General features: G+C 41.7%; 1 long non-coding RNA gene across 1 annotated transcript; it reads left to right on the forward strand.

Annotated features, from left to right (window-relative positions):
• Positions 1-9716: 9716 nt before the first annotated feature.
• On the forward strand, positions 9717-11545 carry LOC131908062 (uncharacterized). The gene is made up of 2 exons (XR_009378533.1): positions 9717-9872; positions 11227-11545. It is a non-coding gene; the product is annotated as an uncharacterized LOC131908062 (long non-coding RNA).
• Positions 11546-13220: the final 1675 nt, after the last annotated feature.

The raw sequence follows: 13220 nt of genomic DNA on the forward strand, positions 1-13220 counted from the left end.
AACTTCACATGTTTAAAATGCTTCTGTTTTCTGGTCGCCGATAGCTGGATTGTGAACACAGACATGCTATGCATTCCCAAAGCCCACAGCATTCAAGAACAAGCTAATATGTTTTCACTACATGTAGGGGCTAGTTAGGAGTGATATTAAAGTGTAAAGATGATTTGGGTAGAGATGTAAATGAGCCTTAAGAATTAAAGGCAATAAATGATTTTTAAAAAACGTCTCTTCAGCATGCATACTCATGAGATGACTTTCTTGCCCTGGCTTGTCTGGGAAAAATATATGGTGGGCCATTAAGAAAGAATGTGAATTTATTATGGTTCTGGCTTAGAGAGAGGATAGGTCGGAAAGTCTTATTCCATGTCTTAAAGAAGTAGAGTTTGGTTAGAGGAAGAGTGATATAGTCTATGACAGACAAAACAGCTGCTTTGAAGTCAGGTGGGCCTGGGCACTAAACTCACTGCTACTCTTTAGCAGCTGCATGGTTTGCACACTAACTTTACCCGGGAGGTGGTCGACTTTCTGTTTTCAAAGTAGATATAACCATACATAATTCATGAGGCTGTTTGCAATAATTAAGTGAGTTAATGTGGCATAATGACAGATATATGAGAGGTGCTCAGTAAATGCCAGCTCTGTTCTGTACAAAGCTTCCAAAGATTCATTTGCTTAGCTAAAGATGGGAATGTTTGTCTTGAAACCTCAGGGAACCAGTGCAGGATTAACTTGAATTCAGAGAAATGTGTGCCCATCCAATGCTATCTGACTCTTACCAAGTCACTGGAGACCACTGGTTCTAGTAGACAGAGAAAGGTCAAGACAGATATTAAAAACCATCCTCTACTCTTAAAATGAGAAGCTAATGGTTTTAGTTACTGTCTATTGTTGTGATAATACACCGTGACAAGAACAATTTTCAGAAGAAAGAGTTTACTGGAGCTTACATTTTAGAAGGTGAGTCCATGACTACCATGGCAGGGAGCACAGCAGCAGGCAGGCAGGCATGGTGATGGAGCAGTAGCTGAGAATTTACATGGTGATCCACAAGCATGAGGCAGAGAGATGGATGGGGAAGGTGGGGGCTTTTTGAAACCCCAGTGGCACACTTCCTCCCACAAGGCCCTGCCTTCTGATCCTTCCCAAACAGTTCCATCAACTGGTAATTGAGAATTCAAATATTCCAGTAGATCTATGAGCACCATTCTCATTCAAATCACCACACTAACCAAACTATAATTCTGAGTTTGAGCAGATTGATTTTCATTTTTGAAGCAAAGTTGTTCTATCAGTGAATAGATGGAAGGGTGGACAATAGGAAAATAAAGAAGGGGGCTAATCATGATGATGAGGCTAGAAGTCTGGGGCTTCTGGGGAAGCCTGCACTCAAATATCAAGGTCAACAAAAGCACTGTCTCTGGCTTAGTCTCGAGACGAGATGCTCTTGAGGATAGGACAAATCCTGAGCATGATGCAAATGGCCATGGCTTTGGCTGCATAAGAAATGCTGATGTAATATTCAAGATATTTTTATTAAGAAATTTAATCTAAATTTGGTGGAAAACAAGGACAAATGATTAACAATCAAACTGAAGAGTGAAAAAAAAAAAAGAACAGAAGTTTGAATAAAGGAAGAAAAATGAGGCAGAAAGTTATTTAAGGAAGCCTAGCTACATTATGACCTTCACACCCACATGAGCAGCTCTAAATAAGGATAGCAATTAGTGAGGCAGTGGGCTGGTATTCTGTAAACCAATACTTCTCTTTCTGTGTATGGGCATATGTATACCGGCATAATGCTATGAAAGAATTCCTTGTCAAAAACAGAATGGGTTTTACCTCAAAGCAAGGTCCCCAAATGAGGCAGCTAGCTTAGGCATGCATGTGTAAATTGTATCATTTTATTTATGCATGAATCCAGTTTGAGAGGAAGAAAGAAACGCTAAATGATCTTGAGAAGTTTGTAGAACGTGAGAGAAGCAGAGTATAAGATGGACAGGGAGAGCGTGAAGCTATCTAAGGAGTAATTCTTCACTTGGTATGCTGGAGGGAGAAGGTCAGGCCCTGAAAAGGCAGATGTGAGTCAAGGAACCAGCAAAGATGTTCTCTGATGGTTTTGGGAGTCTTAGAGCATATGTGCACTCCTGGAGACAAGAGATCATCATGCTCTTCTCTGTGTATCTGTGTCCAGGTGCTCCTCTCCGCATAGCTTTAGCTGCGGACACGGAACTGAAATGAGATGCTATGGAGTAGAAGAACATCCAGTTCTCTATAATTTGAGTCATGCTCATTATGATGTGCACTACAAAATTGAGGGTGGTCTTAAGACGTCTCCTAGCTATCTGAGATCCCTGCCTCATGCTTCTGGTATATAACTTTTTCTAATTTTTTGTCTACTTGAAACTAAGAAAATTGGTTAAGAGGATGACTGTCTAGACACACATTGATGGCTTTATCTACAAATGTAGGGTCACGTCTGTGGCAGCTTATTCTTAGAATTTAAACATGAAACTAGTAGGTGGAAAACACTAAGCAGTTAATCTTAATTAAGCCTAGTGACCACAGATTGAATGGAGGTCATTATCTGACACACACGTGCCGACCTCTGTGCCCTTGCTGTTTATCCAAGCAGACATGCATCTAAGTTCTAACCTGTGAACAGATGAGGCCTGGTAATCGAGCCACAAGGTAAGAGAGAGCTGACGTGGGCACTCTGTGTCGATCTGTAGCCCACAACATTTATGGATGCTAGCCTGGCCTAAGACCAAATCCTCAGGAAAACTTTCCTGCAATCATTTTAGGGATCTTTTCAGAGACTCTAGACAGCCAGCGATGAACAGGCCTCAGGATGGACAATGAGCCACCTGGGTCTGTGTTACACATCCACGAGGCAGGCGAAGGAAAGATTTGGCAGGAGAACCAAACAGTGTGCCTTTCAAGAGTAGTGCTACACACCTCCAAATTCCAGGAGACCTGGCTGCTGTGTGCTGGCTTGTTCATGTGTCACGTGAGTGGTCATGTTTGTTCTTCCCTGCCATTAGCTATGGCCATTATACATAGAACTTAGCAAATTCTTTGCAGTAAGGGAAAAGCCTCCTTGCTGTGTGGGGTAGTACTTTTCCTGTCATCAGTTACTAAAACCACTCACTACTGAGGGGGCGGTGCTGAAGTTATTGAGGGATCCTCTATCCCCAGGCAGACGGACCTGCGGCTTTGTTTGAGCTGACCGTCGCTGCTTCCGCCACAGGGCAGTAACTCTTCTCCGAAGGCAGACAGCGCTCAGGTAATTTCAGAGAGGGCAAAGGAGCAGAATTATAGGTTGTCTGGGAAGGGTTGAAGGATTAGACCTCTGGAGAGAAAAAGAAAAATGAATCATGTCGAAGAGTAACTACTTCTTAAGGTCAAAGTTGAAAAGTCTGTAACCAGTGTTTTTCTTTGACTTATTGCTGGGATAATTCATGCTCTTGAGTCTTAGATTACTTGATGATAAAGAATTACAAACATAGCCGATGAAATCATTTCAAGAAACAAAAAGACATTGATTCAAAACTCCACCTATCAGGAACTGAGAAGATCCATGAAGTACAGACGATCTGACTTCCCTTCTTTGACGTAATTTCCTGTGTATTTTTCCATCCAGCACAGCTATGATGGGTTTGTTTTAGATCAGGAGCAGCGCACCGAGTTACAAAAAGGAATTTACATGCAGTAAAAGGAAGAAGAGTGGTGGAGTAGCCCTGGGGGAGAGCTTCGCTTTCTTTCCCTCCTTGGCTGGCGGCTTCATCTGTACACGCTTTAACGCTTTGGTTTAGGGCCCTGCAGAAGACTTGGGAAGAAATGAGATGCTTTGGATACTACTGTCTAAAAAGGTGGCTGTGGACACCACCCTGGAGGTGACTGGACAGGAACAAACGTCAGGAGCTGTCTCGTGTCCACATGGGCAGCTAACTGAGTTGGGTGGGAGTTAAGGTCATTTTTTTTCTCCTCAGCAGCAAAAAATATTCTGACTGAATTTTTTACAGTCTACTTGGACTGATATTATGTCTGTCTGCTTCTCTAGAAACATTGTTGATGCTGAGAATTCAAATATTTTTGTCAGATCAAAAAAGAGATTTTTTTTTCTTCATTCTTCCAGTAGTATGGGTATTTAGATCTTTATCTATAATCTGATTGAGTTGTACTGGGACCATTGAGTTGACACTGATACTTGGTAATGGGAAACTGAAACTGCAAATCTAATTGATATTACACACAAACTTCTGAAAATACCAGTTTGATCTGGTGTAAATGAAAGCGTGATACAGAAATGAAGTTGAAACCCATGTCGTAAGAGGATGCTGCTGAGTCCTTGAGCAACTCGAACATTGTTCATTATTTTGAGGTGCTTACTGGATATCAGCTTAACTGAAGAACAGTGACTTCTTTGTGGGCCACTAGTCTTGGGCTCTTTTACCAACAGGACCTTCCTTCTCACATGGTAGGCATGATGGTCCTGTCAGTTTCGCTAGATCTGGACAATGAATTCCTTAAGTGACTCAGATTCTCTGCTGTCTACCTTCTCACAGCTGTTGCGCCTTCCAGTGTCAGATGGAAAAGTGTAGTGAGGACGCGTCTCCTTTCATCGGGCTGCTGCTATGGCCCTTTTAAAGCACAAATAGCAGAGGCAAAGTATAACTTTGGCCATGGCCAGGCAAACAGATGCTGCACCAACCCTGGGTTCTAATGCAATCCCTCTGGTCCCTGCTAGGGACTTGGATGTCTGATGTACTATCACCAACAACAGATGGAATTGAAAGAAATTATTCAGATAAAACTGAAGAAAAACAAAACCAATACACTCCCTAAACCCAAATACTGACTCCAAGCAAGAAACAAGACTAAAATCCAAAAAAAAAAAAAAAACCCAGCATAAATCATACCTTCTACCATAGATAATTTTACCAGTTATTTTGAGGGAAAACAGATTACATTTTTAATTTCTATGGTATTGCTCTATTACCTCAGTTATTTGCATCCCTGTACCCATAGGACCCGTCTGGTATCTCCATCTTAAGGGCTAGAGGCCAAAGCACTATTTGCTGGAAGCTGCATAGTAGAGTCCCTATTCCCTTGTGGGAAGATCGTCTCTGGGGAAGGATACATCATAGTCATCCAACCCAGCTAGAGTGAAGCAGCTAGATGATTACAGTGGTCTCACTCCACCTACAGGTTCAAGCCGTGTGTTCATATGTCCATTTGGAGAACCTGGTAGCAAAATTGTGTCAGTGAGGGCTCTATCTGGGTTTGTTATTCTATTGCAAGCCTTATTTCATCTTATTATTACCATCTTCTATGAATCTAACATCTGGCTCTGAGAGACTTGACTGACTCGCAAGTTATGTTTGTTGGAAGTTCATAGGGTTAAGCTCTCTACGCTTATTAGAGTTGATTGCTCACACGTACCTTCTGTGTGTGCAGCCTGAAGCCTCATGCCAGGCATAGAATGGTGTTTAAATAAATCATTTGATAACATGATTATTAAAGATTTAAAAAGTAATTAAAATGACTGCCATGACAATCATTGCATCAACAACACGGAAGAGAGCCTGCTTCTTAAAGGCATAGAATCATGGGGCAGGACTTGCAGCCACCTGGTGTTCTGAGATTTGTGCGAATGGGTAAGCTCTCTCTCTCTCAGAGTGGGGGATAATCTCATTTGGCTGCATGTGGGTCTTTAATTATGGTGAGGCTGTTGAATACACTCAATAGCCTCACCCCCTGCTCGTTCCCATTAATTTTGAAGTTGTAACCCAAGTCTGGAGCTGTTTCAATGCAACCCCGAGGTTACTTGAGTTTCCCATTTGTATTTCAGTAAATAATTGTGATTAGTAATTTCCCTCTGGAACCCTTAGAGAATGGCAATTACATGAAGTTGCTTGGTTCTTTCATGCATACTCAAAGTTAGAAATAAGCACACACGACACTGGGAATGATAATTTCCAAGATATGTCTGTGCCTGTCAATAGCTCAGTTTCTCTCTTTGCCTTATCAACATTCCCACTGCCACTTTAAACTGCACAAACTTGGGAAAGCACTAATGTACACTCCTCAGCCCCAGAGAAAACATTCTTCTTGGGTCTCCTGCTAAGATGGAGAATTGCGTTTTTCTCTGAGTATAAAAGCTAATGCTTGATATAATGATTTTTATTGTTTGACTTTTTTTTGGATGAAAAAATATGTTGATATTTCTAAGGTAAACTATGCTGCAGTTTGCTAGGAGACAAGCTACAGTTTGGAAATGAATGAAATAAAGTGTTTTGTCTGAGTGCCCATTTAGAAGACTATTCACATTCACAGCAGCTTTCGGGAGAGGCAATCATAATCGATAATGATGTACTGTTTCGTTCTCCTAAAACCAAGCCCTCTGTGAGAGGAAAACACAGTTTTCTGAGAAATCAATGGACATTAATTTTACAGAACCACAAGTCAAACATTACAAGTGGAAAGAAATAAAAATCTTCATACATCATCGTCACAGAAGCAGGGTCAGTGTTTAATTATGTAGCCTATTTTACCACCACAGAGAAATTCTAGAAGGTTCTGTGTTTTGGAATACAAATAGCACTATACAGTTTTGTAATGACTAAACTATGAACTGGTGCTATAAACTCTGATAATTTAAGAAATAGCAAAGCATGATAGAGTGGGTAACAGGCAGTAAAGTAGGAAGGGTCTGAATTTGCTAATAAAAAAACCTGTCAAATCTTCACCGTACAATTTAATAACCACGAGACACTGAGCAAGCCTTTTAATATCCATGAACTTCAATTTCCTGATTTATCAAATAGAGATCCCAGTATTTTACTCAGGTCACGGGGTTACCGGGAGGAAGATGAAATATTTACGGCGGTGCATATGGCTTTGACAACAAACATATCACTTCTTCCTTCACGTGTTACCTCCCTACTGTCCATTTTCCATGAATATCAGATGTACTCTGATCAACTCTCCAGGGCTAGCAGAGGTGAAGGTATCACCCCAAACTAAGAACCGTAAGTGTTTAATTATGTAAATTTCATATCAAAATACACACCCACTATCAGGGGAGACAGAGGGTTTTGTTTTGTTGTAAAGTGTCTCTTACACCCTAACAGTTGTCCAGAATTGAAGCTCTCCAAAGCCAGACAGCTTGTGCAGAGACGTGCTGCACGTTTTACTCCCGTCTGAAAGCCACTTTGCAACACTTGGTACAGCAATTGGCTTTTGTTTCGCTCTTGTGATCTGTCCTCCGTTTCTTTGTACATACTGTGAGTGAGGTGTGTCTGCCCCACTTACTCCACATCCCCCGTGCTTGGCCCAGGGCTTGATTCATCACAGCTTTCAGGAACTACTGTTGGCAAGACAAAAGTATTGTAAATAGAGTACAGCTTTGAAAATTCCTGGAGTAATGAGACCTATTTAACGTGCTAGTTCAGTGTTTCTTAAGTGAATTTGAACATATAGGAAATTTGCCCCTTGGGGCTGCCTCACGAAGCCGCCATCTGGAATACATCATGGGAAATGCTATATTAGCCCCGAAAAGACAGAGAAGCAGAGGTTAGAATTTTTCTCTTGATGTAGGTGGTAACTGCATGAGCCGTTAACTCGTTAGCTTCCCCCAGGCCCTTCTCTCCTCTCCTCCATCCAGACTGCTATAGGCACCACTGCACAGAGGCATCTTCACCTGGTTTCTGGTTACATTTGGAGAAGGTGAGGTAATGCAGATCAAGAGGCAGAACCACGAAGGCACAGCATGCCTTTCCCACTTCCTCTGCTTTGACACCTAGAGTGCTCTGGCGTGGCTGTATGCTTCCATGGTGACTGATTTTCCCCCATGCCTCCCTTCCACTCTTCCTGCTCTCTCCACAAAATGTCCTTTCCCATCAGGTCTTAGGTTGATAATGACTCCCCTAACACAGTCCTGGGATACTCAGCTTTTCCTGGATGTGTCTTTGGCCACACCAAAGCATCTGCAAAGACTCCTTCTATTTCAACCTTTTTCAGGAGCCCCATGGAAATACGCCTTCTATGAGTCTTCTGATTGCCTTTTCCATGACTCTCAACCAAGGATGTACACTCTGCAGGAAATGGCCATCAAAAGCCTCACTTCTGGGTTTTATTTTTGATGGAAGTTTTATGAACTCCCTGCATTTCAACTACATCTATGCCAGTTTGTAAACAAAAGGAGACCTCAGACTCAAAGTAAAACATTCTTGTGAGCATGTACTTTTCTGGTTCACAATGGAGAAGTGATTCGTGTTTTATCTATTCCTCAGACAAGATTTGGGGATTCAAAGAAAATATGAACTTATTCCCCGGAGTCATCAATCCACATCTTAATGTAGTTCTGGACATGGTGAACACTCATTGCACATTAATTCAATTCGTGTATTCATTTAGGTGATGGCCACAGCTGCTGAGGGGAGTTGGAGTGGAGGCACCCAGCCATTAGGTTCAGGCTAAAGAACATTTAGCATCTCTGTGAAGAAATGTAATGAAGGATACATTTGTATAAAAAAAAAAAAAAAAAAAAAAAGCACCAATCCCCGGGTATAATGCTTAGCCACTTCCTGTGGTCTGAAGATCAGGATAATCAAGTTACTATTTATTTTTACAGGCCTAGCAACATTTAGGATCTTTGTAAGGGGTGCAGAATAATGTCTAATACTGCATAACAGCACATGTCCTGTGGGGTGATTATGGTATTGTATGAGAAAATTATTATTTTTTTTAAACAGCTTTAGTAGTTTTTCTGCTTCAGAAACCAATGCACATACAGAAAATAATGTTGTAAAATAAAATTCTGTAAGATCTATGGGTAGAAAAGTTTCTACTCTGGTGTGGTTAAAGATATTGATGCCTTGTAGAGGTTCCCAGGGGATCTCCTGAGCAATCGAAGTCTACACCAAGGGGAACAATGGACATAAGCTTGATGCTGCAAGCAAGTCCCCAAGCTGGTCCTATAACAATCTCAGAAAGCCTCCCCAATAGCATCAGTAAAAATCCTTGAGGATTGGTTAGAGTTGTGATCTTTCCCATCAAAGATTCTGAGAGGAGGAAAACCAACCTTTTGTTTGTGGCTTTTGCTCATTCCATTTTATTCCATTTTTCCTTGGCAGCATTCCCAAAAGCTCAGAAAATATTTTGTGGGATAAATTGGTTGCTTTTTAGTTGTGTGGGCCTTTGATATGGATTGGGTGTTTTCTCTCTGTGGAACTTCTTCATAGGAATTTAGGCTAAACCTGTTTAGGAAGCTGAACTTGTGATGAAAATAATAACAGCCCAGCTCTCCTGGTCCATCTTATAATTATTTCTTTTAATAATCATTTGTTTATGTGATTATCTTCTCACAGTATTAGTTCCTTGAAAGCTGTCCTCTAATCTCGATCTTGTCCTAGGAACTGATGCTTTTCTGGATGTCTGAGTGTAGACATGACCCAGGGGAAGCCTCGACCTCCCTTGTTATCTCCTACGAACAAGTGGTTTTGGAATACACGTAGCATTCCCCATACCCAAGTGGTTCAGCTTAAACACCATCTTTAGGACATTGGCAGTCAAGGTTAAGCTTCACCCAGCCTAGTCCACAATGACCACAGTTACTTCTTCCCAGCAAATTTAGGATAGTGGTTGACACTGTCCTCACTCTATATTTACATTCCATATTCCTAGCCCTTTTATCCATTCAGCATTCTCTGCTTCAGCCTAGGGAGCTCTTGGAAACTTTGGACATTACAATCCAAGAATCTGAAAGCTCTTATTTCTAGCCATGGTATCTGTGCTTTGTGTGAATCAACAGTTAATTCCAGGAGTTTTTCACCTAGCAAACTATGAAAGGCAGAGACAAGGAGCTGAAGGTAAACTTGCTTTTCATCTTTACTATGATCTTAAAGACTCTGTGGATAAGCTTTGAAGAGAGTATACACTCAGGCTGCCCTTCCCTTGGCTCCCTACACTGGTTTGTGTATTTAACACAGCAACCCTCGGCTCTGAAAAAAACGGGGTTGATTGTGGCAGATTACAGGGGATGACCACAAACTTACACAAGCATCAGCTTTACTCACAGCAGCTGTGCTGGGTACACGGTATTTACTAGAGCACACCAACACAGCCACCTACGTACAGGCACAAGCTTGTGCATGTGCCTTTCCAGCTGCAACCAGAAGTAGGTTCAAAACTAGTTTTCTTTCACTGGAGACGGATAACTGTATCTCCCCAAAGTCCTGGCCCAGTGCTCTGTCATTGTCTGGCACAAGATAATCTGTAGAACTTTAGTTCTTGTGGTCTTGCACAGAACAGCATATTCATCTACAGTAGCCATGTTCTTTTGTCTGCTCATTCTACTCTTTCCTGTACTGCTGATCCGAGATCCGAGAAGCTAAGAGCTGCCATCCCAGATTGCAGCTCCCTGCATGCAAATGGCAGGGAGGTACCAGCGGAGTCAACTCCTAGGCTCTAAAAGGAAGGCTGCTTCGGAGAACACAGAGGTGTTCTAGGGTGAAGTGAAGAAGCTATTTCTGCCTGGTGGTGGAGAGGGCGAGAAGATACCAAACAGTAGAACAGGAATTCTAGTCTAGACAATGAAAGAAATGAATACTCCCACATCTCTCTTCCCTTTTCTGTAAACCACCATAAACAACAGCTTCTGAAACCTAATGCCAAGCTCAGGTTTTGGATTCCCTAAGGTAAAAAGTGTTGAACTCACTTCTCTGCCTCCGAGCTTGTGCCTTTTGTTTTTTTTTCATGGATCATAATATTTACTAGGAAGAACATATTCTCTAGGTCCCATTCCAGCTTATGGTCTCTTGGGGAATCTTATTTTTACAGCACCAGGGACTGTAGACATTCCAGATCTGGAATTTCCCAGCCCTCAACAGAGTAAGCCATCTTTAATGTTTCTTAAATATAGTGTTGGAGCATTTAATTATATTATACAAAATTGGTAAACAGCCATTTCAAGACATGGGGTGATTAAAACAGATCCACAAGGTGTGGTGTTTATTAGTGTATTCTCAGAACCAAGCGAGATAGTACACCAGCTCTTGCAGCTGAAGGATGAGCAGCACCCAGAAAATGATGACACAGATGATGCCTGCTGTTTAAGTCACAAAGATGGTTTCCTGTAAAATCGACTGGTCCCTGAGGGACTGGCTGAAAGATGAACATCTAAAATAAACTCTCTCTTTTTTTCTCTTCCCATCTCTGATCCAGTCCCCTACATGCTCTTTATCTAGATGGTTTGCTCTTATTTATAAACATGTTAGATGTCTCGTCAGTTGGAAGAGACGATGGGAGAGGAACCCAGAGCTATATGAAGATGGTCTGGGACAAGGAGCTGGATTGTAAATGAAAGATGATGACTGGAAAAGCTGAAAATCAGGCACTACACTTCCATGATGCTACCATCATGTGTCAGAAAGAGATCCCTGGCCATTGCGTGCCTTATGTACAATGTTCAGTACAAGCTACTATCATAAGTTGTGTCTGGGTATTTGTAAATAAAAGCTGCCAAGTACAATGTATTCTAAAACTCTTCTTTCATTCCTGTTTCTGTTTGTGTGTTCCTCCTTATCCGTTTGTCCTCTCCTATTCTTAAAAAATTGAAAGTGAAGACAGTTACATACTGGATACCAGATAACTTATGAAATCTGCCCTGATTACAGACAGACATGTATCTCTAACAAAAACGCCGTTGATCCAGAGGTTGTTTGGCAGAGATTCAGTTGAACCCAGTTTAAAAACCTTTTAGCATTCCACTTGTATCTTTAGATCTTTTCCTCCGTGTTTAGCCACTGTGGGTATTACATGTAAGGCTCCCATATGCTGATCATAGGCATACGGTTTCAAATTACCCCTGGTAAAGTAAAAATGGATACTGTTGTCTCAGAATGCTCATGACAGTTCTAAAATGGAATACTCTACATAGAAATTTAACTTATAGAAACTAATTGGAAGGTAAGTCTAAATTTAGGTGATTTCTTAGGAATGACTTTGTCCTTTGTATCTGTTCTCCTAATGTGAATAGCTCTTTTTTATCTTTGGTGATGAAAGAGAAAGGCATTGTCTTGGGTTCTATATCCTAAGGCCTTGGCTCTCAGAGTCATTTGTATACCTTTCAGAAACTACACACACACACACACACACACACACACACACACACACACGCACTTTGTTTTTTGATAACTTCATGCATATGGAGAGTGTGTTCTGATTGGTTACCCTCACCTGTGTTATCTCCCTCTTACCCACGCTCCTTCCTACAAGTACCTTCTCCTCATTTGTATCTTCGTGTGTGTATGACTCACTGAGTTTAACTAGGGCTGTCTGTGTGACTGTGGGTAGGGAACTCTCATTGGAACTTGGTGGGTTCATCAGTGGGTATACAACTGAAGAGAATATCTGAGCATCCCCTGGAGTCCATCAGTAGTGCATAGTTCATCAGGGAAGAGTAGGTAATGATGGCCTCTCCCTAATCTCTGGTTAACCGCTGACATGCCCAGTCTTGCTCAGACCTGATGCATGTAGCCACTACACCTATGAGATAATGCTTGCATTGGCTGTGTCATGTGGAGAAGATGGAATTTCATAATCCTTCTCCTTATCTTCCAGCTCTTAGATTCTTTCCATCTTCTCTTCTGCATTGTTGCTGAACCTTAGATGGGACGGTACTAATGCTGTCTTCAGGGCTGGCTGAGCACTGGATCATCTTTTTCTTAGCACCTAGACTAGTGATACATCTCTGCACTCGCTACCATTCCTTGTGGAGAGAAATTTCTCTGATTAAGACTGAGAGTAGCATTCCTTTGCCTATGGGTATGAACATTAAGTATTTAGAAGGCAGCTTGGCCTTGTATCAGTTCAGGTAACCAGTAATATTAAGTTCCCTCTTTTGCATATAACCCTTTCAGCCAGGGTTTTTAACCAGGTTTAGTTTGTATCAGACATAAATTCCCTCTTGTGGAATGGGCCTCAAACCCTATCAGAGAGCACTGATTATTGTCCCCCATAACAGTCATGTTGGTATCACACAGGTGGGCACATACTGCCTCACAGGTTAGTTTTGCAGTTCATGGAGTTCTCAGCTGAGTAGGAGTGATTCCCCCTGACCCCAGTGGCCTGCACTGTACTTTCCAGCACTATGAAACCGGACCAGCAGGGAAGCAGCTTACAGCTGAGTTCCACTTTGCTTCTCTGTATTGTGTACC

This window comes from Peromyscus eremicus, chromosome 4 (assembly GCF_949786415.1).
Source record: "Peromyscus eremicus chromosome 4, PerEre_H2_v1, whole genome shotgun sequence".
In the NCBI taxonomy this organism is placed as follows: domain Eukaryota; kingdom Metazoa; phylum Chordata; class Mammalia; order Rodentia; family Cricetidae; genus Peromyscus; species Peromyscus eremicus.